Here is a 27,203-nt window from a genome sequence, read left to right on the forward strand (position 1 = left end):
GGAGATGCTCCGCTTCATTTCTCGCCGCACTCGAACGTCCCCCGGAGACATGATGGGGAATGAGCTGACTTTTCAAAAGACATCATGTTCCGCGTTCACGCCGACACAGCGCCGAACAACCGCGAGGTGTCCGAGAGGAGCCCGCCGCTAGAGCAATTAGCATGTCCGCCACCATCTGACAGCCGCCTTATTTAAACATGAACGAAAGCGTGAACGGTGTTTAATTGAGAGCAAATCCCCGTGCGACGTCCCTTTTGCTTTAATGCGACAGAGTAAAACATGTCCAACAGGCGATTTGGGTAAAACTCTGATTCATGGGCTGTTTAAATCGTGTGGAATAAAATGGGTTCGAGGGGCATCAACCTGAAACCGGATAAGGGTTAGAAGCATAATATGTGAGAATAATGCAGACGAGCAACATGTCAGACATCAACATAGCTCCATGGCTAAAACCAAAGGAGCGCAGGTCTGCAGCCGCTGCAAAGCAGCAGTGACACATGCAATCTCGCAGCCCATTGGAAAGCAGATGGAGAGAAAACCAACACGGAGGCTCCTCCGCGCCGCGGCGAAGCTGGTGAGAGTCAGAGATCGACTGTGGAGGTGTTTGATGAACCAGTGGTGAAATTACTCCTTCTCGCTCGCTCCTATTTCGCTCTCCCCCTCCAGCGCCGCTCATCCACCACCGCCACCTCCAGACCTGGCAATTGCGAGAGAAAAGCTGATCAGTCATGGAACCGTTTCCTCAGCGAGCGCGCGCGTTTCCTTCCAGCCCCCTTCGCGTTTTGCTTTTTTTCTCGTGGCCGTGCACGTCTGCATGCTCGTCTGCGGGATATTTTCATTATCCACTCGCCGATCCCCTACAGTAGCCAGATAGCCTGATCTCAGCATCCGTCTCTCAGCCTCTCGAGGGGCGCAGCTAAGAGATTCCTTTTATAGCACCGGGCTCAGGCAATCAGAACAGGGGATCCATCAAAGAGCGAGCCACGCAGTCGAGTGCTGCTCACTGGGCCGATTTTGAGCCTCATAATACTTTCCAAATCATCACTCCATTAGTGGAGGAAGAGGTAAAGGGGAGACGGATGCGGCCGTGAGGGTGAGGAGGTGGCGGAGGAGGAGAAAAAACAAGATGAAGCTCATTGATTTTCCTCCTCGCGAAGCGATCGCTCGGTGCGGCCGAGCACGCGGCGCGGTTTTAGGCCGCTTGTTGAGTGACGGGACAATTGTGTTGTTGTTGTTGTTTTTGTGCAGTTATCCCCGAACGGGCCTTTAGCGGCGGCGCGTCAAACTCCGTCGTCCTCGTGAATCACTGTCGTCTCAGTGACAACACACTCACAACGTCCCCATTACCGGCCAATAACCATTTACAAGCCAGTTTGGTGGTTTATGATCTGTTTATTTAGATGCAGTAAATCATTGCACTCGTTCACGCTCCATAAACCTGGTTGAGGAGGTTATTCTGCTGCCGGAGTCTTCAGACGTGTCCATTTGCGCCCACTACATCAGGACCAGTGTGCAGCGCGCATGGCTGCCGTCTACGGGATGATGTGATGATGATGTGTTCAAGGCCCAGTAGAAATGACACATGGAGGGAGCTGCCGGTGCCAAACTTCAAGCTTCATAGATAATATTAATGATGCTCTGTTACAGCAGACCACTCAAGTTAAATTATTAGTGCATTTCTTCTCCTTTAATGGAATTAAGGCTGTGTCCTCCATTGCTCAGTGGTCTGGATTTACCTGGATGATCTGTCACTAATACACATTTTAATTTAAGTGTGCCCTTTGATGTTATTAAAATAAATCCCATCACTGAAGAAACTGCACATGATTCATATTACCTGCTGCTTAAAAAGCGTCGTTGCCACTTGACTGTAGGTAACGTTATTGATTTTTGGCTTCTTTATAACTAATTGATGTATTTTTAGACACAAAATTTCACACATGCTGAGACGTACTTTTGATCTACAAAACATCATTAAGCTAATTAGTCCCAGTTGTTATAAGAATGTAAACGATATGTGTAAATAAACATTATAAAAGCATTTTGTTATGACAAACAAGGTTTCTATGTGGATTTAACAGATGAACCAAACAAATCATCTTGGATCAAGATTAGTTAAAAATTTTAAAACGATCATTACTTTCATCAAATGTTAAAATGGAGGAAGTGGGAGTAGGAGAATTTCCGCTGTTCACTTCCAGTTCAACCTTAATGAGCATCGTTTTCCCCGTGTGTTGCCGCCTTCGGCGCGGGGGCAGTTCACCGCCCAGGAGCCGAGGCTCTTAAAATAAACATGGCGATGGGGAATTAAAATCGATAGCTTAGCGGCACAGCGGCGCGGCTGGCCGGGCCGAGGCGCTGACCTCCCAGTCAACAGCTACGCCTCAATCTCTCATTCACGTTTTCCACCGGCGCTGTGACTCCTGAGGGCGTGAAGCGGAGCCGGAGCGGCAGCAACGGGAGAAGTCACGCAGCGACAAAGACGACAGCGGACATTTATAACGACAGGTGAGGAAAACATCTCCTTAGGATGTGCCTCCCTGGCCCATCCACACAATCTCTGTCAACGCGTCTGCTATTTGGGATGGAAACAACCTTTGAACACGGCAGAAGCTGCACCGCGGGAAAACAGAGGCGACGGAGGGCTGACAAGTTAGTCCCCTCGGAGCCCCGCGCTCCCAGAACAGGCCCCGCTGCTTCTCCGCATCCATGACAAGCCCGCGTGCAGCAAAATGTGAAGGCGGCGGATGAAATGTCGGCTGCTTTCATTTCACTTTCAACATCTGCAACGTAAGTGTGAACTCACAGTCACGTATCAGGGCTACGAAAGCGTGTGCACGAAGAAACCTGTCACCGAACCGCTGGAGAGGACCGAGATCCTCCAGTGACTGGTGCCACCGCTGGTGAAAGCAATGAAGCCTTTACTGTCGCTGATGGCTTAGGTTTTGCACCCTTTTTACCATGCTGATGTGTCCAGTAGCTCGGTGGGTGGAGCTTTGGCCTGTGAAGCTCTAGGTCCCAGGTTCAAGCCCAGCAGGGGTCCAGACGTGTCCTTCAGTAAGATATTTTGCACTAACTCCATCCTTTAAATGCAGAAGACAAATTTTGTTGTGAGATATGCCAGTAAAGGCTTTCTTTTTTTCTAATACATGCAGCAGCACAAAGTCAAACAGTGACTCTAACCTTAGCTTAAAAGTTTATTTATTTATTTTGAGGCCTTTTGAACAAGCTTCTGTGACGTCTCAGTGTTTCCGGGCTCATCAGAGCCGACCACGCTGCGGCTGTGTACTTTACTGTATGCGCGCGTGTGTGTGTGTGTGTGTGTGTGTGTGTGTGTGTGTGTGTGTGTGTGTGTGTGTGTGTGTGTGTGTGTGTGTGTGTGTTTGAGCTGCCGCTATCTCTGCTGCGCAGCCCTGCACCCTGAGCTCCGGCTGAGTTAGCAGACTTGCGCCGCCACCCGCACAGTCGCCACCAGCGGAGAGGCCCTCCTGGCGCCGCTGATGCAGATGTGCTCAGAAGGATGTGGCCACAATGTGGAAGTGGACAAAAATGAAATGCAGCAATGTAGATGTCACAGTAAAAATAGCCTCACGTCCCGTCAGCGTCCGCGTTAAGGCCATCTCGCTTTGCTGACTGCTGTGCCCGCTGTTTCCAGAATCCCGGCGCGGCCTGTGGGACTCAGATTGTCAGTCCATTTGTATTCTAGCTCTGCCTGCGGGGCTGGAGCCCGTCCCAGCACACGCCGAATGAAAGGGCACGACCGGGTCAACACATACAGACGGGGAGGAATTCCTAGTCACATTTACACCTGCAGCCGCATTCTGGACGCGCGACCCGCACCTGGGGCCGACCCGCACAGACAGACAGGGCGGCCTCATGCACACGAATCCCAGCTGACCGCTGAAAGGGAGGCGGGGCTTCCTCCATTCAAGAGCACAAAGCCAGCGAGTACAAAGAAATAAAAATCAGGCAATAGGGGGAGAATGCGAGAAAGCAGCCGAGCCATATCAGCAAATGACAGAGGAGCCTCAAACCCCGAGGTCTGGAGAGCGAAGACATGCCGCTTTAGAGAGCAGGGGCAGCAGAAACAAAGGGGCAGCCCCGGCGCCGACCTTGTCAAAACGCTGCAAGTTGGAAAACTCTGACGATGGACAACAGAGTTTTGGTCCGAGACATTTTCATGCGAGGAAGTGACTATTTATAGCGAGGAGCGGGACAGGAAGGGGCTCAGCTGCTTCAGGCAACTCTCAGAGAATATGAGCAGCCGAGAGGGTTTAGGTGGGAGAACGTCCCTGAAAAGAAAGGCACGCTCCACTGCTTCAGCGCCGAACCCACGGAACAGCGTCCAATTCACCGCGGGCCGCAGCAAAATGAATGCAGCCATCGAATGACAGCAGGCCTGTGATCACGCCCTGTCATTTTATTTGAAATGTGCAGAATATTAGTTACTGCAGCCGTTCCAGCGTTTGAACGACTGACCTTAATTAAAACCATAAACTTGGGCTTGAAATGAGGAGGTGCAGCAGGAAAACAGTGTGCAGCGAAGAAAAGGCTGGACTTTCACGCGTCAGCTGGTAGCGGAGCAGCTCCAGAGCGAGTCGCTGGTGTTTCATCTGTCGCCTGAAAGTGATAAAAGCACAGCTGCTGCTGTTCACATTAACAATGGCTGCGTTCTCTTCCACATGCCCGGACGCCGAAGCCTAATAGAATTCAGCCAACATGCATTTATTTATTCCCATCAGTGGTTGGTCCAACTTTGACCACGCGTGTCCACTCGAGTGGCGCCGCGGGGCCCAGTGTAATCCTGCGAGGTGGGGAGTCGCTCACTCCTCCAAAACTATTTATTACTCTATTACTTAACAGGAGCAGCGCTACGTGCTGTTCCGGACAGTGTGAAAACAGCCATCGCATGTGGACGCTGCTCGTGACATGTTGTTTACTTTCCTTTTTAATGTTAAGAGGTTGCAGATTCCCAGCATTGTTCGACCTGCCGTCTTACAAAGATCTGCAATTATCGCCTGACCTTTTATTTATTGTGACTTCCCAGGTATTACTACTATTTATTAGGGAATGGCTGAATGCCTCTCTGTGGCTACGACGAAGCAGCCGCTACACGTCTGCAGATCCATCTTCTTCTTCACCCATATGAATGCGGAGGGGCTGAACCTGTCGGGCTCAGAGGCTGGGGGTTGAGGAAGGTCCTGGCCTTCAATCGGGCTCTCATCAGGCTTCGAGAAGGACCCTAATGCGAAATACATGTCCTGTTAGCAGATGTGAGGCCCCTGCATGGAAGCTCTGTAGCACCGATGTCTTAAAAACCTGAGTAAGCTTCAGACTACAGCATGAATCCCAAACAAGCGCAATCATGTCGTATTTGGTCAAGTGTGAAAAGAGCAGCCGCCGCCCACACAGAGAGGACGTGTTGCACCTTTCTCCCATTTATTCAGTCATTGTTGGCTGCCCCTCAGTCGCTGCAGTAAAGTGACATTTTTCCTCGTAAATCACGGCACAATTACACACAAACAGGCGTGATGTGTGTTTGGGTTAGCGTCGCCCCTGCAATCGCCTGACAGGCGTGGCGCCTTTAACGAAGGACTCTTTCTAGACGAGAAGTCATTACGGGAAATGGAACAAACGACCTGCTGAAACATTAGTTGGCTGCTTCACCCGATTACCGGCTGCACCTGTAACTCCAGCCGAGATGAGCGATTCAGAAATCAAATGCACGCTTGCTAAGAGATATTAAATATTTGAGCGAGTGACTAGTGCGTTTAAGAATCTACAGTGCGAATGCATTGTCTGTGTTGAAGCTGAAGCACAAAAGCACGCGTTTTTAAAGTCCCGCAGTCAAAGCAAATGAATGGAACACTTGAACGTTCCTTCCTCCCATTTTCATGCGGTTGCGCCCAAAATGTGATTAAACACCGCTGGTAATAAACGACGAAGCTTTGAAGAAAGGTGCTTTATAGGAGAATGAGGCGGGTGTAGCGCGTGTGTGCATGTGGGAGAGAGGCAGATATGGAAGGAGAAAGAGTAAGAGGACTGTTTCTTCTTCAAAGTGCTGCCCGCGGCTGTTCGTGCTGCAGAGTCTATCCTCATATCAAATACTGGGGGTTAAGGCTTCATCAGGGAGAAATGTTACACCTCTATGAGATAATAAGATGGATTCCACCTGTAAACATGCTCCTTTTACGCTCGTCAGGGCTTTATTTATTTTTATTTTTGTTCCGGCACTCTCCGCCATCTTGAATCCGGCTCCCTGATTGGCGGGTGCTCCACCACGTTCCGCGGCGGCGACTCGTTAGCGACGCGGCGGCGTTCTGAGCCGGGCCGGTGGCTCCATCGCAGCTGCTTGGCCCAGCTGGCAGTGAGGTTACTCACAGCGGAGTCGAGCAAAATAACCACAGCGAATAAATACCCTGCGCCGTGAGGGAGCTGCTGAGCAAAGGCCTTTTAACGCCAAAGACAGTGGTGCCATTCCCCGACATAAACACCTCCAAGTTTATTCCTACAAAGCCTCAGAACATATGGAGGCTCTGCCAAGTTCTCAAGCACAAGGACGTGAAGCAGATGCGGCCGAGTGAAGGGAACCCCCGGGCTCTAAAGCTTTCATAAAAACAGTTTGCGTCTTCTTTTCTGTCCTCAAGCAGCGTCTTTAACATAAAAAAGATCATTTGAAGGCAAAGGTCAGATTGGAAACCCCAAACAAAGGACAAAGGAGAAAATACAAAATATAGACAGTATAGATAGAAAAGGAGGAACAAAGAGAAAGAATAGGTGCTAACGCAGTGAGTGGGTGCTAACTGGTTCAGTAGCTCACTGTGTGCCCTCCATCCTGCTCTAATTCAACACCAGCACACGCACCAGTACCACATGTTACTGGACGCAAGCTTCAGCGTCTATTGGAAAGTGCAGCCGCCATTTAAAGCCTGTTGTTATGAAGCCGCTCGAACAGACTGTACAGACGCGCTTAATTCCCGGCAGAACGCTGCAACTTTGTTGCGGTTTGAACAATGAAGCCGCTCAATTGTCTCGTTAGACAAATACAAGCAAAGCGCGTCCCCTCATTTTGGGAAGGCAGCGTTTCCATCACGCGGCGGTGCGTCAGGCGCAGGCTGCTCTGACCTTCAATTTGGAGGTCTATTGGCTGTTTGAACTGTCACAAGCGGTCTCCACGACAACCCCAGCAGTGATGTAGGAAAGACGGGGCTCGTATAATCCGAGACCATTGAATTAATTACAGCCACAAATGCTTAGTGTTACTCAGTGGACCTCATTGAGATTCAGACCAGATGGACAGTCTGTGTTTTGAGGTTTATATCTCTTGTCTCTGAACGGATTGATGCCCGTATGATGAGGGGAAGAAGGAGCCATTAGCGGAGCCAGATCCCACAGGCTCATTAAAAGGCCTGTTGTATGCTCAGCCACAGTCAGCATTCAAGGCGAGACTTACAGTGTTAGCCACTCTCTAAATCCACGATGTGCTCCGCGATTCAGACGGAAAAAACGCGCTGTTAAATATTTTACATTACTGCCCAGCTGCACTACATAAAGACTAATATTCTACTGATTTTCTGTCAGGATGTGAGATGTGGCCTTCAATAAAAAGCAATACACTGAGACAGTGAATTCTTGTGCACTATGCAATATAAATGTCATTATATTATTGACACCTCCATTTGTTCCAAATATAAAACACAAACAAAATGAGTTTGGGAGATAAAAGAAAAAATAGAAAACGGTGTTAGTGTTAGCCGTGGCCGAGGCGCTCATCCAGTGGCAGGTTCATTGATTTCACGGCTGATTTGATTCCCTTCTTAAAAATGCTCACACGACCACAGGGTGATTCATCGCGGCGCTCTACGAGGGGTGCGCGTGACAGAAAGACAGATTTCTTAAACTGGGATCTATTTTCAGTTTGAACTGATCTAATTAGACCAAATATCTCCACTCCACTTTTCTGTTTGAAGCCACATTTAAAAATAACTAAATCGGTCTCTGACTGACACTGAGCTATTAATAGACCACTGAGAGATAGACCACATCTTAAAACCTCAGATGCACAGCACCAGGCAAAATCTTCGAAAAACAATGGAGATCTATTTTACAGGTTGTGTATTTTTTTAGATAAATTCCTGCAAATGTGTCTTAAAAACGCCTAAACATTGTCTTCTTTTTAGTCATTAATTAATCATAGCAAATATTGTTTACAGTTTACATGAAATGCAAACAGAAAAACAGTCTAAACCTTATTTCCTTTACTTTGGAGTTGTGTTTCTGGCCACCTGGTAAAACTTCCATTCTATACCAGCTCCACCAACTGAGAAAAATATGTGTCACTTTATTTTGTAAATGCTTCACTGTCTTCAGCAGAAAGTCATTAACTTCGTCGATTTGCCATTTGGTGCTAAGCAAGAGCAGTTTTATGTGGTAAACAACCACCTGCTGCACCACAAGCTGCACAGTCAGACAGTAAACACCATTTTCTCCCACACTGGCACAGTTCACATGTACTACACTGTAATTATAACGTTACACATCGCGGAGAAACGCTCCTTCGTTAAACAGGCAGCGATTCCGCTTCGATTTGAAACAATATCACCCCAGTGCTGATTTGAAGACTCGTGACGTTTTGGACGTGTTGTGGGAAGCGTCGTCCGTCGCTGCCAGATGGGAACAACTGCAGGAGAGCGTAACGACGTGGGTCACGCTTTGCACTCGCTGCTTCTTTCTTCTAGTGCCAGATATGAAGCTTCAGGCGAGGTCTGATTCCCCAGAGGACGGACAGACGCACGGAGCAGCCGCTGCTCATGTGATACATCTGCTTAGGTGATATTTATCACTGCTACAGCTAAAGGAATGGGCTGGAGCCAATAAGCTTCATTCCCCCTTTGTCCAACAAACAGGACCCATTAGCAAGTCTCCACAGAGCTAACAGTGTATTTAGGGTGAGGCCACAGTAGGTTTGGGTAATAAGGAAGGCAGCAACTCAGCCACCAGCCTCAGTGCTCAAAGCACAGTAAGTGGAAAGTGTAGTTTATGATGTAAAAATCAGGTTCCCTTGCTGGGTGGTGTTGAATTAATTGTCTAGTCACAAGTGTAACACGTCCACCGCTCTCACGCCCACGCGGCTTCCTGCGGCGGCGCTTCTGCTGGACCTGCTTGTTACACAGCAAGGGAAGGTGTGGCGGGTGGAAAAGCTTAATTATTTGATAAGAGGCACAAAGGGCAACATGTGGGAAAAGAAGGAGAGTCACGCTTAATTGGCTTGAGTTAACTGAGGGCGGGATGGGTTCCGTTTAGGATTTAGAAGAAGACCAGGAAGATATAAAAACAGGTACATTGTCTATAGCACTCTGCAGATATTTGTTATATTCCTACGTTAGGTGTCTCTGCATCCTGTCCTCAGACATTATGTGTGTGGTTTAATCATGAGGTGCACGCAGTACTACAGCACGTACTGAGCTGTATGCATTTTGTGTGGGAGTACAAGCATCCTCACAGGCCAGCGTCGGGAGCGCTGAGCCATTCAGTCTCATCTTCACCTATGGAACATTTACAGTAGGTTTATTTTAAACCGAATCTGACAGGAGGGAGAAGACGTAATAATCGACCCTTCACATTTGTACAGCAGACTATTTTCAGGAGCGTTGTATTAGTGGAGGAGCGCCGAGCTGCTCGCTGCACCATCTGCATATCCAGCGCACAACGCAGTCTGCGAGCCCAAGTACATAAACACCATAAAGATTTCACCGTGTGTGTATATGTCATCCAGATTTCCCAAATGGGCTGAAGGGAACAAAAGCAAGAGCAGATTAACAGCCCAATAAAACAGATTTACCCTGACGGGCTGCATAGCTCTGCTTCTATACAGAGTATGTGCATCTGTGAGCGTCTGCAGTGCACGAGCCCCTCTGCCTACGAGCACCAGACATCTACACAACCAACAGCGAGGAAGAGAACGTTTGCATTGGTCTTTGACTAAACTACATCACACGCTATGCAATAGTTGTTTGCAGCTAGAGAACACGGTGGGAGAGTGGGGCAGAGTGGGAATAGATGAAGGGTAGCGTCGGAACCGGGCCGTGTCCCCCACGGCTTATCTGAAAGGTTAGCACTGGTAGGAAAATGGGACTTGGCTGTGAAACACTAATAATAACTTTGCGCAGATGTTCTAATACATCTTCAATCCATATTTGTTGTGATGTATGTGTCAGCCTCGGTTAATATATGTGGTGTTTATATTGATTTTATGCTGGGCGCCGCATGTGGGGGATTCTTAAAGTGCAGTGCACATGAAGTACGCGTCCGAGGAATAAAACATTATTAGTATTTCATCTAAAAGGCCATGACGGTCCATGGGACTGGGCGTGTGTGATGTCTATAGTTATATGTACAGATTGTGATCAGACTAGTAGAACAGTGTAGCAGCGTTCCTGAATTAAAGCACATTTGCTTGACTTTGTCTCCACAGTCTAGTGCCACATGGGACTAGAGTTGTTCAGTAACCTTTATCTTTAATCAGTGTGCATGTTTCCTCGCTCTAATGTGGTCTAGATGTTGATGAGGTTCAGGCTGTCACGCAGTCTCCATGCTCTTTGTCTCTCTCGCCCCCCCAGGGCGAGTCATTACACCCATTTTGTCGCCTGTCTTCTCCTTCGCTGGGTCCCCGTGGAAAACTGCTTAAGAACAACGACGAAACGGGGGGAGGTGGGGGAGAGACGGAGCGTGGCCTCCAGTGTTCAACTCGGGGTTACGATAAGACTACGCAAGGTTATTATTAACATCATCATCACTCCTGGTGAGAAATGAGATCTTCAAAAGCGTGAGCGTGGCAGGAGGATCTGACAAAAGAGGTGCCAGGGGACTGGAGCGGCACGAAAAAAGCTGTGCACACGTCCCTGAGTGGGACTGTGTGCAGTGGAAACGAGTTCGGCAACGTGTACCTCACCGTATCTCCAACTTCCCGATGCTCAGCAGGGAGCAGTGCTGCAGTTCAGGCTGTAAGATGTGTCACGGTTTCCCCTGTCTGCGCATCGCTAGCATTGCTGCAACGGTCCTGTCGTTGCTAAAGCGTTTACAAGGAGCAGCAGGACCCTGTTGAAAGTTAAAGGCCATTGCAGAGTCCCCCGGGCTGCTGCACTGGCACAGCATCACTGTACAGCTGCTGCCAGACAGCTGATCAGGTGTCCACGTGTTAGTAGGGCACGGTTAACCAGCCCCTCCTGTCAGCTCAGCGTCTCCCATCCAAACCGTTGACCTCTGAGTGACTCGGGGAGTAATAGGATCAGAGGAGCCAGCAGGGTTCATCCGCAGGGGGCCATGAACGCGGATGCATAATTGAATAAAAACCCTACCAGCAGATGTTGATGCCTGGATGGTGCAACTGATCAACATGCCATTCGATCGTGAGGCCGTACAGAACCGCTTTATTAAAATGCAGTCATGCTAAAAAAAAAACTTCTGGAGTCTTATTTTAGTCGATGTTATGATGAGATTTCTAGTTCATTTTCCCTCCTTAAAAGTTTCTACTTTAATCTTCCGCAGCAGTTCACTACATAGAGAAAATAAGAATGGTGATGGTTATATTATCTCTGCTGGATGCCAAAGTCAAAAGTGAATCACACTAGTGTTCCATGAACTGGAACAAAAGACGCAACTATTCTGGTAAGAACCGTCTCCACAGCCGTAATACATGAAATCCACCAAACCTGTAGAAATGTTTTTCTCTGGACTAGAAATTATGTTTATGTTTTTTGAACAAGCTTCAATAATTTAAGTTAAAACTTGCAATAAGTAGAAATTTAATAGCATAAAATATACTTCAGAATGTTTAGAATTCATTTGGCCGTGACACATTTAATGTGCAGACACTAGTGTAATTAAATCGGCAAAGACAAATTCTCTTATTAAAATGCACCATCACACCGTTCTGATTTACATAATTGCAATATGCAAGCAATGCCTTCATCTGATCTTTTGATAATTGTATTAGTGAGCTGCTACAAATGTTTGATTAAGAAATTGGTGTCCATAGTCAAACATGCGGTGGGATTTGAGGGCGGATTTCCTGCGGCTCAATTTGGAAGCAGCAAACACTCATTTAACGTGCGGGTCAAAGCGCTGCAACTGTTTTAATGAACAGGCTGAAGACGAACTAGGAGGTGAAGCGACCGGACGACTGTGACTCCTGACGGCAGCGAAATGCAGATGTTCCCGGCTGCAGCTGGTCGGGTCAGAAACATGACAAGCTTCACATCAACGCGCTGCTCAAGTCCCGGTGACCCAGACACATCACGTCTCCGGCCGCCAGGATAATCCTGATGCTAATCTCCATCCGACCGCTGGAGGAGGGACGAGGGACGCGACCCCTCGGCCGCTCTGGAAACGCAGCGCCTCCATGTAATATCAGCCCCACGCCACCCGTTTCATTACTGCGCCTGCAGCAGGAGAGCCCTGGGGGGCATCGGTTTGATCACGACCCCCTCCATCCGCACCTCCACCCGCTCGACTTGGCAGACGGACGTCCGGGTTCACGTTTTAATAAGGAGATTGGAGAGCGGGCCTGTTTTCCCCTCGCTTCCTCTCCTCTATCTTGCTCTGGTATGAAACGCGCTGCTGGAACAGAGCGGCCGACTTATATTTAGTCTTGCGACGCCCTGTGATCCTATCAGCGCTCATCGCTACGAGCTCGGCTAATGCAGACTCTGGCTCCAGTGTGAGCGCTTTCTAGATTTAGTTTGGCCCTCACCTAATCTTGTCCTCTGTGCTGCTGCGCCGTTTCCTCCCATATCATCATTCTCGCTCCATTTCTTTTCATCTCTCGCTTCCTGTCGCTATCTCCGTCTCCGTGACTCCCTCTCGTTTTTTCATTGTGTTCCTGTGTTCCTTAGAAGCATTTAGTGGAGGAGGTCTGTGGCAAGACTGTGCGATTATTCATCCAGGGAGAGAGCATTTTCCACTCATTTATTCATTCACTCACTCACTCACTCACTCACTCATTCACGCACTCACGCACTCACTCACTCACTCACTCACTCACTCACTCACTCACTCACTCACTCACTCACTCACTCACTCACTCACTCAGCCCACGGCCAGTTTGTCTGTGAGTAAATTCATCAGCTATTACAGCAACATACACAGAACCTATTCTCCCCAGAGGTTTAAGCAAGAGACGGCTTCACACAGAAACTTCACACCAACTTGGGTGAAAACTTCACCCCTTCAAACTCGCTGCACAGCTCACGCCGCGCCGCTATGAGAGCAGAAGGTTTAGCTTTAACCATAAACATTACTTGAGCTTGGCAGATGCCGCCATTCCCCTCTTATTTATGCAAACCTGCAGACTGTGCTCCTCAATAGGCTATTACAAAGCAAATTGATATTATGCAAATACAGTTAGAAAATGAGCGCTAGGGATGAGAGTTGTACTACTGGGACGGTCCAAGGCTGCCAGCAGTGTGAATTAATTGTGTCCTGGCATGTGGGGCTGGAGGAAGCAACAGCAGGAGGCAGTTTTATCCCTCTTGGTGCAGCCTGGAGCTCTGCTGGAGTTTCAGATCTGGTGATTAGGCTGTGAGGTCTAGTTTCTTAGCGGAGGTCTCCTCTGAATTCCGAGGAAGCGCTGAAGGCATGTTCTTCCCAGAATCAGAGGACGAGGAGAAAATGTTCTTGAATTTTTTTATTATTTATTTTTTTTAAGATGCGAGCCAGATACAGCTGTCCAGTACATACGCGATGAGAGGACTTCAAGGTTGCTTCACATCAATTCAGGATCCTTTTGTGAGGCGTCAGATTGAACCGTTTACGGACAGGGCCGCGGCCTTGATCGAACTTTGTCCGCCCGCCTGTCCTTGTTCTCCGTCTGCGTCTGGTTCCAGTATTCAGCTGTGAATTGTGAAAAATAAAGAAGAATATAAAATTATAAAAATAAAAAAAAAGCATTACGGGGCGCCCAATGGAGAATGGTTGAGTACTCAAATTTATAACATTGCTCACAATCCACATGAAATATGCCTGATATGCAAATTCCCTGGATACTCAGGATACTCAGCAAAGGAAAACGCCACAGGCTGTATTTCCACGCCGGGCTCTGCATTATTCATGAAATATTCTACTGTGGGTTTTGGTGAAGAGCATGAAAACACCGTCGCATCCCTGACAGACAAGGTATAAATATGACATGATAACCTACACGCGTCTCACGGGTCACGCTGCTCTTTTTGTAAAGAAAACATGTTTTACTTGCTGGGCCCCGTGTCGTGAGCGCAGGTACGAATACTAAAGGCATCGACGCTCAGACGCTGGAAATGATGAGACTGGAAATGAGAGCGTTTCAGTGAGAATCAAAACAGACACGTTGAGCTCAATAAAACCCATTAAGCATTCTATAGGAGACGCAACACGAATGACAGACAGGGCGTCTTCATAAATCATAGCCCTCGGCCGCGTGTCACGTCAGTATTGTGGTTTTTTACAGCGGGAGAAAATTGCAGGTGGTTTGTGAAAGACAGCTGATACGTTGATGGAGGGAGCATCCCGAGGAGACCTCTGTACCGCAGCCCCCTCCACAGTGGAAACGAGTCACGCAGCCACGTTTGCACCAGACACAATTACCGCACCGAGCTCGAAAAAAATGCATGTTAATATATTGTCAGAGACACTGTGATCCAGAGGAACTGAGTCTGTAAATGCAACCAACACAAACTGCTGTTTAAAAGCCGCATCGTCCACACTTCAACAAGTGACTGAACTCTCGCTTACCTCCTGGTAAATGAAGCGCTTTAAACGCATGATATGTTGGAGTGACGTGTCTAAAACGCGACAGTCTTTATTTTGATAACCGGGAATCATTTATTATGCAAAACATTTAGAAATGGCAGCGCAATCAGACAGAAGTCACTTTGCAGATTGTAAAACCGGCTTTAATTGGCTGAGCTCTGCAATAGGAGCTCGGCCGCAATAACACAGGTTATTTGGCGGCGCAGTAATTACCTTAAGTGTACCTCAGTCTGCCGCTTTCTGCCTGCTCGCTGTCATGGCCGCTGATAATAAACCAATTTAAAAGCATGGGAAGCCATCAACATCCTTGTGCGTGTAACCGAAGCTGCCGAACGCGAGGACACAACCTGAAGTCTGAGTCTCCGCGTGCGTCACGCGCAAAAGGTGACGAGCTCGGCACATTAGAAAGCGGACGCACGCGCCGAGCTAGCAGCGGTCAACCTTTAGTTATTTGCAGTCGATAATTTCCCACGCACGCTTTGTTTTTATATGTTCTGCTGTTGCGCAGCTTCCTCCAGCACGAGCCGCTAAACATTCGTGGGTCCGTTCCCAGGCGTTGAGCGCGCGCGCGCTGCAAGACGCCCGTGACATGAAAATGAGCTGCTGCTAATCTATCATTTCCCTCCGCGCGCGGCTCCTGGAGCGGCTCCTGCAAAGTGCCTCCAGCGCAGCAGTTAAGTCCTTCGCTGGGAATTCCTTAATTGCATCACTCTGCAATCATGACACACTCTGATCCCCGCGGGAGGACGAGTGTTTCTCCCGTGTCAATCAAATTTGCTGTGCTTAACCTCTGTCACCTGTCACTCATCTGATTAAACACTGCAAGTAATGAGCAACGCCGACAGGGGAAACCCCAACTGGATGAAACGAGCGGAAGGAAGTGGGTTCAAATAAGGACTAAGTCCCACCACGTGTTGGTTTGATGAATTATTATAAATATTACTAAAACATGTCCATTTCATCCAGGGATGTCAGACCCTGGTCCTCTAAAGTAAAGAGTCCTCGAGTTTTAACTATACAGAAAATTTGAAGCCAGTCTAGACAAGAAGTAGTGTAAGTGAAAAAGAGGTTTTGCTCAGAGCGTGTACTCGGGGCCAGGGGAGAAACAACACGATGTTCAACGTTCAACGCACATCACGAATAGAACATTTCACCAGCCTCCTCTGGAAGAAAATCTAACTTTTTGGCCTCAAACTCAGACATAAATGTAAAGCAGAGATTGTAACAAGAGTTACAGTCAGAGAAAAAAACAAAAACTACCACTAAATTAACTTGGACTCTGTGAATTCCCGGACGAGATGATTCTCTTTACAGGAAGTCGGTTCAAAATAACGAGCCTCTCTCCAGATCTGGAGGCATCAAAATTCCCCAGCAATTCTCAAATTTGCCATCTCCCGCGTGCGCCGTCTCCGCACTCATCCGTCTTCTCCCACTTTCAGCAACTGTTGCTAGGCAACCACTCACGCCTGCATGTACATATTAAATTTTATATCCAAACAATACCCGACGATCGATGAGTCGACTAATAAACCAGGCTTCACAGAGCGGTGCTGCAGAGAGTCCGTGTGATTTCAAGATGGTGACATAATGGGGGACTTGAACGCGTTTCACACATGCGTCTGAGGGAGAGGATAAAATTACACTCGTGTGTAATTTAGTAATGATTTACGCCTGTTAAGCGTCAGTATTTAGGCCAGAATCAGCCGCGCCTTCCCTTCGCACGGCCCAGAAACCCACAGCTGAACTGCTTACAGTAAATATTCTGCTTTGTAACCGAAGCCCACGGGGGATTCCTAATTAGGTAAGGAAACAGTACAACACTGAGGGAAGACGGGAGGAAGTGTGGAGGGGCCGATTGCGCAAAGGAAGCGAGCGAGAGGAGAGAGGTGGGCAAGGGGGGAGAGGGGGAGGACGGAAGGGGAGCAAAAACGAGAGGGATGACAGGAAGACTGGAGACTTATCAATTAATTATAGCGCAACAGCATCTGACGGCAGTCGCTGGGACGGGGGGGGAGTCACAGCGATGCGGGCGAAGATGAGCGGACACGCGCGGGAGCCGAGGGCTGCGCAGATCTGCACGCTGATAGATTCGAAGGAACGGAGATTGGACGGCGACATTTGCACATAAAAAGAGCCGGATCCAGGGAGCGACGGAGGGGAATGAGGAGAACCCACACGGGCCCCTCGAACACGGGCCGAGGAGGCAGCGGCGCGGCCGTCCAGCCGCCAGCTCTGCATATCCCACGGATGAGGGTCCACGGGGGCCGGGCCCTTTGAGCGGGACCAGTCTGGGTCAGCCCGGACCGCTAGAGCTGGTACGTGCCCAGACTTCCACCGCGAAGAGCCCGCAGGCCCCGCAGTCGATGAGCCCAGAGACCGCCGAGAGGAGAAGCCGCGGCGCCTCGGAATGGGAAGTGGAACAAACAGATGTTTTACGCGCACGGCTACGGCTGGATGCGTCTCCGTCCCAACAGCAACGCGGCACTGCGTCTCAGCAACATATTGCATCCTCGCCTCCGTCTGCCGCGGCCGAACAATGATTTGAAAGTTTAGTAACAAGCGGGAATCGCTGTGTTTTCTCTCCCGGTACATGTTCTCAATTTACCCAGGCAGCGAAGGCCCGTCGCAAATTATACTTGCAAATGATGCATGGGAGTGTTTGTAAGTGGGTTTGCGGGGATGTGGAGGGGTAAACTACGGGCCGCCTGGTCCAACAAATCAATGCGTGGAGAACCCCACGGAGGGGCAGCCACGGTGCAGAACGGCCCGGCCGCCGCTCAATCTGAAGATCAAGGTGTTGGACGGTGTGAAGCGCTAAATAGCAGCGAGACAGTGGGTATCAGCTGTGTTCTGAGGCAGGGTTCAGGGTTCAGGACTCAGATAAAACAGATACTAGTGCACCAGCCGTGACGTTGGGTTTGACCTGAGCTCTCATAACTTATAATATTACATATTTAGTTTTTTGTGTCACAAACACTGTGAATCGCATTTGATCAAAGAAAGTGAACAGAAATCAAACAAAGCTGTGTGTGGTTTGTTTGTCCAGCTTTGTTTGGTTGTTGACGTTGATGTGGTCAAGGTGAGACATGATAAACAGGCATAAACCTAGCACAATGCTTAGCCTACAACAATTAAGGCAACATTTACCCACAATGCAACACAGGCTTAAAGTAACAGGCAGAATTACTCCAGGTTAAGATTCTGCAGCAATGATTATCCACTCATTAAATCTAATGTTTTTATTCATAATTTGGAGGTACAAAGTTTTGTGGGAACTGTTGGATCATAATTAAATCTTATTATTAAATCCTCAATTAATAGCTAATTATGTTATGCTTTTATTTTGTTAATCCATTTAATACATTAAACATCCATGAATGGGTTTTTGAGAAGCAATTTGCAGTAACACATTTTCTGGTGTAAACTGCTTTTGCTCAACTTTCTGACTCAGACGGTTTTATTCCTCCACCAGGATCCACACACTCAGGTCAAAATGATGATAGAGTCACTGCAGAGGAGTCGACCCGTCTGATCGTCGCCGCGTGGACGCACAACTAGATTCTCCACTCCAGCATGAAGTGATCTCGCTCCCTCTCTCAATCATTCCCAGCTGACTGCAGGGGGGGAAATTATCATCACTGCCTCTGAAGCATCAACATGAAAGCTGAATTTTCTTCATCACTCGCAGCAAAAGGATTTTTTTTTCTTCTGTGGGCACAATATACTTTAAAGACCCTGTGAGGTTGAACACTATTTTGGTCTTAGAGCAAAATGACTTCAGGTGAGGGCTGGAATCAGTGGTGCTGGTGTGATCGGCATACTGAGTGACAGCGCGGCAATAAAGCGGGAGGAGACAAGGTCAGAGAGAGCTGGTGGGATGAAAGGAAGATGAATTTAAAATGAAATCATCAACATGAGTAAAGAAAAGGCAAGCGTCCAAAAAGGACAGATTTAAGAATCCATCCTAAAAGCGAATCCGTTAGTGCTGAAACCTAAGGGACAGCTTTGGCAAATGTCAATTCTAAGCCGTCACAGACAAAAGCCACTTAAATACTGTGAAGAAGAGACACGATGAGGAAGACGAGGCAGATGCTACACGATGAAGGTGCTGCTAGTGTAGCATTAGCTGAGGGAGAGACGCCTGCAGCCAAATGTGAAGTTTGTGTGTTCGTATTATAACGAGCGTGCATTTAAGGAAGTAAAAATTAATGTTCAAAGTTGAAGTTATGATGGATGGTTTGTAACGAGCTGTTTAGCAGCACGCTGATTAATGGTAATGATTAACCAGGGCGGTCAATGCGCAAATTCATGAAGATTAGGGAATTAAAAATGAGTTCATTAATGCAGTCGGTGCTGCAGTTTGCTGCTATGTTTGAACGTGAATAGAAATGTTTGCATTTATGATGGATCAGGTGGTTGTTGACTACGAGGGACACACACACACACAACCAGGCTTCTCTCCACTCCCCTCCGATGGATGAGCCGATGCGGCGTCTGTTGCTTTGACAGTCGACACCGGCTCTGTTTTTGTTCACTCTTTCCGCCTGTGCCGGTTGTTTACAGCAGCGGGAGGCGGCTGCTTCCAGTGAGGAGCTCTGCAGCATCCTTCACAAAAGCTGCCGAGCATCAAACGCGGCACACGGAGTCGGCAGTCGCCTGATTAAGGTGGTGAAACTGTTTGAAAGCACGAGAAGCAGGATTTTTCATTCAGGAGGAACAAAAGAGTGAATATTGGACTAAAACCACTGTCATCGTTGTCTAAAGTGCGTCGGGCTTGTTCTGCTGCCCCAAGTGGCCAGAAAAGGAAATACACACAGTCATAATCTGACATGGTGGATTTATGATTAACCTGATGAAGCACCACAGAAGGTAATGTTACGTGAAGGCTTCGGTCATTAAAGGTAAAAATAAAACGGCCACTGAACAGCGTGAGAGACGTGAAGCAACGGGAGGAAATTATTCCCTTTTTCCCCAATAACAGGCATTTGGTTCAACTTTGAGAATTCAAACATGGGCCTGTTAAAAATGCTCCGCGTTGACTTCCAGCTTCGTCATGGCAACAGGCTCATCATTATAACTTTTCTGTTCATTCCTCATTCTTGCCAGCTTCTAAAAATTCCTTTCATTTCAGACCTCATCGTTAGTCGCAGCGGTCGTCCAGAACCACTCCACTCACCTGCTCGCTGCCTGCCTGCACACCTGCTCCGAATTCCCTCAGAAGTTCCCCTCAGCAGCTGCACCAGTCGTTCTCACGTTGTTTTCAGATTAAGTGCTGCTGTAGTCAGCTCCCCGCTCGCAAAACCAGCCCAGGTCCCGTCGTGCGGCCTGTGTGACCCTCTACATGTTGTGGTTCTATAAACTCCAGTCAATCAAGGACAACGCCTCTACCCACAACCCACGAGGTGCTCAATCAGCGGGCGGCTGATCAATACATCTCATTTCAAACCCACGCGCTTGACTTATTATTTTTTTTTATTTTTGAGTGCACTTGTGATGAAAAGTTCATCTTCTGATCTGGAGCGACTACGGTCATTAGGAATAAATCACGCGGTGCTAAAACCTACACGCTCGTCTGTGCTCGGGGTTCCACACACCCGCGTTTTGCCATCACACTCTGAAAAACGAGCCTCTCTCGGAGGAAATGTTTATGCATCCTGCTGCATTAACAATGCATGGCGGCTTATTGATTCAGCATGGACCTCACATTTGCTTTTTATGAAACAGAAACCTGTGTTTCACCCCATTATGTTCAACACCGTACACAGCTTCGCATTATTCGTCTTTTAAACCCTGACTGCGCTCATTTCAGTCGAATTATTTTTAATACACAGGAACAATCGTGACATTCCTGATGCCGCCCTGATGGAATTTAATGTTTGATTAGCGGCTCCACGCAGAGCCACGTGCGTTCTGTTGTAGTCTCGTTAGGAAGGAAAATGAGTCGCCTGCTGCACCGAACCGGGGGGACTCATGCGTGTCCTTTCCAGGTGTTCCCCGCATATTTAAACTCCAAATTAGCTTTGCCTTTCACGCCACAGCAGAACCTCCGGTTCCCCGTCTGATTCGCGGAGCTCACAGCACCATCCGCCGGTCAGCTCCGTTTCCGTCGTCATCGCCGCGTCCGCGTGCTAACCTCAACCCAGCGCGCGCGTCTGCCTCGTGCTCGTGCCCCGACAGGCCTGAATTACACGTGTGATCCCAGCGGGAGCCGGAGCCGGTGGACCCCGGAGGAGCGCCGTCCCCTGGCTGATTGCTGAGCTGAAGATCTGATGAAGAGGCTAATTAAAAGAGATGAGGGCATTAATAGTGCATGAGCCAGTGTGCGCGTGCGTGTGTGCGTTCGTGTGCAAGAAGAAACACCTACAAGGATGTCAGGAGGACATGACATCAATCCGGACCCCGTGTAAGTCTTCAGATCTCTCTGTCCCGCTACATCTGCACACGTAACAACAAACGAACGGCACGTGAGCACCAGGTGAGAGGGGTCACGGAGAGGCGGGGCCACGTTGCGTTAATAAGCTCCACTCCGCTGCCATGGCTACGAAATAAGCAGCGACACACAAAGCAGCGCAGGCGAGCGATCGTATGAAAGAGGTGGGCAAGATGGCACACAACAAAAGCAGCGCAGCAGTTGAGACTCTGTGTAAATGCAAATACAAAAGGTAACGATGTGTACAAGTACACGTGTTAGAGGCAATTTTCTCTGAGCAGTATTTTATATGGATTCAGCCTGTGACAGTAGTTTTCTGTGTGCGCTCTCCCAGAGTGTGAGCAGAGGGTTTGGAGCCTGTGCGGAATGAATAAGGACGGGTGAAAGAGTCAGAAACAGGGAGGCAGCGGAGTGTTAGAAGGTTAAAAAATGGATACGGATTCTTCCTCCAATGCATAATTTCTACAACAGGACACCTTCGTTCCCTCTTTTTTTTTTTTTTTTTTTTTTTGTGGTTCAGGTGTAGCGCTGCCCGGACAAGCGAGGATAATCAGAGCAGGGATGCAGAAACTCTGGGTGAACTTTCCAAAGTCGAGCGGCAGAGCTTAGGGAGCGCGAAGGGAGGCGCACGCTGTTGTTCCGGAATTACCATGCAAATGTTTTTAGTCACGCGTGGATTAAGAACAGCAAAGCCACTTTAACGCTGGCAGCCCCCGTTAAAAAGGCGCCCGCCGCGCCTGCTGGGCTCACCTCCACCGCTGTGACGTGGCCTGAGCCGGTCAATAATGAAACGCTCTGACGAAGAGGGGAGGCATCGATCCCGGGGGCCGAGGTCCTGAGAAATATTCATTGTGCGAAATAAATAAATGAGAGTCGTATTTAAGAATTCAAGCTTCCCTCCACGCTGACGGCCCCCTGACTTGACGACGGGCGTTTTGCCAGAGATATGATGAGGATGTCGAGTGGACTGACATCATTTGTTGCCCCTCAAGGCCCGGTGGTGCATTCATGACCCCTGGAGCTGTCTACAGTACCGAGCGATGCAACCGTGGAGCGGAGCAGGTTCATATTTATTGGTGTGAGGTTAAACTCCCCACTGAGCCTAATTGGCCACTTCCTGTTTTCAGATCTTAATTTCCTACATAACGATGTCCATTAAAAATGGCCAAAGTTAATGACAACGCATAATATATGCAAATGTGTTATTCCATTAACATTTGTCCCCTATGTGGTGTAAAAATGCACAGCAGCAAACAGAAACAAATGTTTTTCAACCCTTGGTGTTGTTTTTCCTGGAACATTCGTCTCATCACCTGCTGCTGCACATAAGAAATACAATGTGCTTTGTTCTGGGAAGGCAGAGACTTCATCTTTCGAACGAGGGGAACCCGCATGGCCATCTTCTTTCTAGTACCGCCACCATCAGCCAAGGCCAGAACCTCAACGATGCCAGGAAAGCGCTGAAATGTGGCTGTCGTTGGCGCTCAGTCCCTTCCCGCCTCCAGCTGTTGCTACGCTAGCCCCTCGGTGCTACGCTAGCCCTTCGGTGCTACGCTAGCCCTTCGGTGCTACGCTAGCCCTACGGTGCTACGCTAGCCCTTCGGTGCTACGCTAGCCCTACGGTGCTACGCTAGCCCTTCGGTGCTACGCTAGCCCTTCGGTGCTACGCTAGCCCTTCGGTGCTACGCTAGCCCTACGGTGCTACGCTAGCCCTTCGGTGCTACGCTAGCCCTACGGTGCTACACTAGCCCTTCGGTGCTACGCTAGCCCTACGGTGCTACGCTAGCCCTTCGGTGCTACGCTAGCCCTACGGTGCTACGCTAGCCCTTCGGTGCTCAGCTAAACACACGTTTCCTGCCGCTCCACCACACGTTTTGTGTTTGCGCTCAGTCAACCAGCGGCTCCTCAAACAAGTCCTCCGCAGCTCTGCCACTTTCAGGGTGAATATTATAATATTACAATTATTTCAATCATGGCCCAGACGTCGGTGGCGCCCAGGAAGCACCGGGCGCGGCAGCGCTAACAATCCCAGAGTCTGTCCTGAAGATTTCTAGTCATCATGTACTTCAAGCAGAGATTTCCGACATTTCTTAGAAGCACTTTGTACAAGTTGGAGGAAAAATGGTGTGAAATTGCTGAATGTGGCTGCAGTTGATAGTGGAGGGAGAACTAGGCATGCTAACAGGTGTGGTGAAGGAATAATGAGACCGAGACAGTGACAGTTTTTTTCCCATCACAAACGCTGCATGTCTTCCCAATTGCATCATGGTCTATTAAAGGCGGCGCTGCTGCTGGAGAAGCTGGCATCCCCGCGTCTGTTATGATCTATTACATACACTTTATGCTTATGATGGATCTCCCCCTGTATGAATGTTGACTGTTGGTGCAAAACGTTATGTCTGGAAAGAGAATTGTCTTCAAATGACCCTAAAACTGTTGCTGTAGGTGACAGAAACATCACTTGTGCGATTGCAAATGTGTCTCACAGTTAAAATCGAGTTAAAGCTCAATGGAAATATTTCCTGCCTGTGTTTGTGCTCCAGCGTTTGATGCATAAACACATTGCCTCTACAATGGATGAAGAAAATTTACACAAAGCCGATTAGTTTCGAGTTGCATTCATTCATAATGTTTTGCTCTTTGTACCTCTAAATCAAATCACAGATTAAAATCGTGAATGTATCATCGGCGGCTTTAGGGTAGGTCGTGTACAAATTTGAATAACATCTGCCCAAGGTTAAAAATAAAATAAAATAAACATGAGACAGTCTCTCATTTAAAATGAATCCGTGCTTTAATTTTGATGGAGGGAGACTTGTGAATTCTAAATTTCCTCATAATGTGCTTCTGACCATGCAGCGAAAACTGGAAAATTAGTTACCTGAAGATACAGGAGGTAACGGTGCTGAACTGAGGAGTGTAACAAGCCCAGAGGCCGCTCATCTCCTCTCCACTTCCCTCGCACACAAATCCTTTACTTTGTATTATGTGCACAGCGACGGGTTGGTGCTAATTAAAAGAACCCTGCACCGACTCCCTCGGTTCCTTATTACACACCTGAAAGACATTTGGATTTTGATGATGTATGCAGAGATAAAAGTTGTTTGCAGGACTTAAGATGCGGCCATGAGGAGTTGGGTTGGAAATACTCACACGCTGTTTTGCTGTCATGCAGCTGGAAGTTGTTCTCAGTCGGGCTGGAAGCGAATGAAAACACTTGGGAGAACCCGGCTTGAAAGTTTGCCTCGCTCCAAACTGTTAACACTCTCACCGGGAATTAACTGCCTGTGTGCAAATGTCATCAGCTTAGAGGGAAATCCAAAACTGGAACCTGAAAGAAAAAGTTTACGAGTAAAAGCAGGTTAGTTCAGTTTAGTGTGTGGGAAAGAAAGACAAACCCAAGCAGTCCACTGGCAAATCCATTCGGGCAAAATACAACGCAAAACTCATTCCACCGAGCTACCGAGGAGGCGAAACAATCCCAGATCAATGCTTTTCGTTGTTAAATGCAAAACTACAAATCTTTCCTCACCCTCTGGGTGTGAACGTTTTTTGAAACTGAAAAAAGTTTAAGTTCTTTTCTTTCCCTCTCACTGTTCTTCTGCCTTTGTACCAGAACAGATGCCCCGCAGGAGAATCGTGTCCTTTTATATTTCCTAAGAACAAGCTCACCCAGTTTTATAATCTTGAGAAATGTCTTGTATTTATTCAGCGAAATGCTGCCTTTAGCTAATATTCCGGATCAATATTGGTCATTTGACGTGTGATGGACCAAATGACTACATGAATATATGTAAACTGAATCCATCTGTCGTATTGAGACGTCCCACCTCGAACACAATTAGATATGTTTAGGGCTGAAGCTAAAACCATTTAAGAGCAAAAACACAAGATCAAACATTCTATTATTATTTTGAAAACAGTAGGAAGCAGAAAAGCAGCAACAGACACAGTAATATGGAGTCAGATCATTTCCTCTGTAGATGGTGGAGACCAAAACCAAGCTAAAAGGCATTCATGCTAACACCCTTCTGCTATCTATCAACATCAGGATGAGGAACTGCGAATGTGAATAAATTCAGTGTTGGTGCTAAATAAAATAAATGTTACTTGGCTGTTTATAGTTGCTAAACACCAGAGTTACCTTAAAGTTATATCAACTCAATGCAAGAATCAAAACATGAAAACTGCTGTTTATCATCAACACCCAGAGGACGGAAATGTTTCCTTTCCACGTTTTACACTAAAATGATTCAGCAGCTCCTCCAGAAATTTAGATTCTGTCTGCAGGCTATGCTACAAATTCCTGTAGTACCTGAGGAGCGTAGCGTTCACAAAACTGTCTGCACTCATCGTGATAACTCCAGCTGAATCTGTTCACAGCGCCCAAGTCCAACTCTTCCTGTCTGGAGGCTGCCGCTGTTTTCCGAGCTGCTGTAAAACAGCCCAGCGCCTGAACACAACACAACACAACGTACCAGATCTGGAGGCTGGTGCAAAGTTCTGCTCTGTTCCTGCTTCCCAAAAGAGGCCCGGGCTCTGGAGTGGCTCTCAAGTCAAACCCTGCAAAGCACTGCTGGGTTTTTTTATGTGAAGAGGATCCTGGCTCGCTCTCCCCACTGTGCCCCCCCCCCAGGCTGCACAGCCTCGCAGGGAACCCTGCCACAGGAAAAGATTAATATTAATTCCATCCAAATTGCTCATATTCAATTATACAAGATAATGCAAGTCTTTTTGAGCTCTTCCACTTCCCAAACACACACAAAGCAGCGAAGAATCCGCCGCTTTGAGCAGATTTCAGCTTTGCCTGACAGGTATTTTTTCTGGTTTCCACTCCCGAAGCTTTAGTGAACAAGCGTTCAACATCAGGCTCTAAAAGCAACAATGTCTGAGGGATATTGCCATTGCTAATGTATAATCCAGCTAAAAACCCAGCATCAGGGGCCGGTTGTGATTAAAACAGCCTATATTTACGCGCGGCTTATTAGCATGAATGCATTGCTCCTGCTGGATGCGATGCCCCGCGACCTCTGCCTTGATCTCACGATCCGACGCGCGCACGCACACATGCGCTCGGAATGAACGAGCGTCCCTGAACTCCTCATCGTGTTCCTGCACTCCAGCCCACGCGCTCAGCCTGCTTTCACGGGAACCAGCTTTTGAATCGGTGGTGTAAAAAAAAAAAGCTTCAACTCGGTAAATACAATCAGGGACATGGCGTTATTATCTAGCTGCTCATTTGTGAGTGCGTAGTCCGAGGGTCATTGGATGCGCCGAGGGAACTACCGTGCGAACGTATGCGATATATGCTGTTTATGAATAAATACGTTTGTGTGTGTGTGTGGCCACTGTGTTATATGTGCAATGAATTGAAATGAAACAATCTCTTCGGAATTGACCTGGAGCTTCCACTCGGGACGAGATGAAGATGCCTGGAACGATGCCCGCCTCCGACGAACAGCCTCCTCTTTACCTTTACACACACACACACACACACACACACACACACACACACACACACACACCGCTCCGGCTCGCCTGTGGACAAAGCCCGGGCGTTAGCGTGCAGGTCACGCACACACAGAATACAGATGGAGCTGCTGAGTCTTTCTTCGCCGCCACTCAATGATTTAAAGCGCCGGATTAAACAGGAGCCGCGACCCGCGTGTGCGCGAGCATCCGCGGGCTTCATTTGCGACAGCGAGGCGCTGGCGCCGCCCGCCCGCCCGCCCGCCGCTGCGCCTCCGTGCTGACCCGGGTATTGTTCCGTTGTAACCTGCAAACGCGTGTGAGTAAACACGCGTCTGTTTACGGTGCCGTGGCAGCGACACGGGCCGGCGCCGCTGGACCCGCTGTTTGGAGAGAGGCTTTGTGGGAAAATTGAAATAATCCCAGGTTTGTACACAAATGTGCGTGCACACGGTTCCAGGCGCAGGTTCTAGGTTCTAGTTCTAGTGTGAGGTGGAGGTAACTCCGTTCAGCTCCACTC

At 48.3% G+C, this 27,203-nt stretch overlaps 3 long non-coding RNA genes across 3 annotated transcripts; 1 reads left to right on the forward strand and 2 right to left on the reverse strand.

Moving 5' to 3' along the window:
• Positions 1–16,328: 16,328 nt before the first annotated feature.
• Positions 16,329–21,716, forward strand: LOC129603058 (uncharacterized). Its single transcript, XR_008692619.1, has 2 exons — positions 16,329–16,585; positions 18,257–21,716. It is a non-coding gene; the product is annotated as an uncharacterized LOC129603058 (long non-coding RNA).
• On the reverse strand, positions 20,717–23,438 carry LOC129603059 (uncharacterized). The gene is made up of 2 exons (XR_008692620.1): positions 21,149–23,438; positions 20,717–21,062 (listed from the first exon to the last, which is right to left on the reverse strand). It is a non-coding gene; the product is annotated as an uncharacterized LOC129603059 (long non-coding RNA).
• A 316-nt stretch (positions 23,439–23,754) lies between these two features.
• On the reverse strand, positions 23,755–26,083 carry LOC121201681 (uncharacterized). Its single transcript, XR_005896726.2, has 3 exons — positions 25,693–26,083; positions 24,368–24,545; positions 23,755–24,271 (listed from the first exon to the last, which is right to left on the reverse strand). It is a non-coding gene; the product is annotated as an uncharacterized LOC121201681 (long non-coding RNA).
• Positions 26,084–27,203: the final 1,120 nt, after the last annotated feature.

Source organism: Betta splendens, chromosome 15 (genome assembly GCF_900634795.4).
Source record: "Betta splendens chromosome 15, fBetSpl5.4, whole genome shotgun sequence".
NCBI classification, from domain to species: domain Eukaryota; kingdom Metazoa; phylum Chordata; class Actinopteri; order Anabantiformes; family Osphronemidae; genus Betta; species Betta splendens.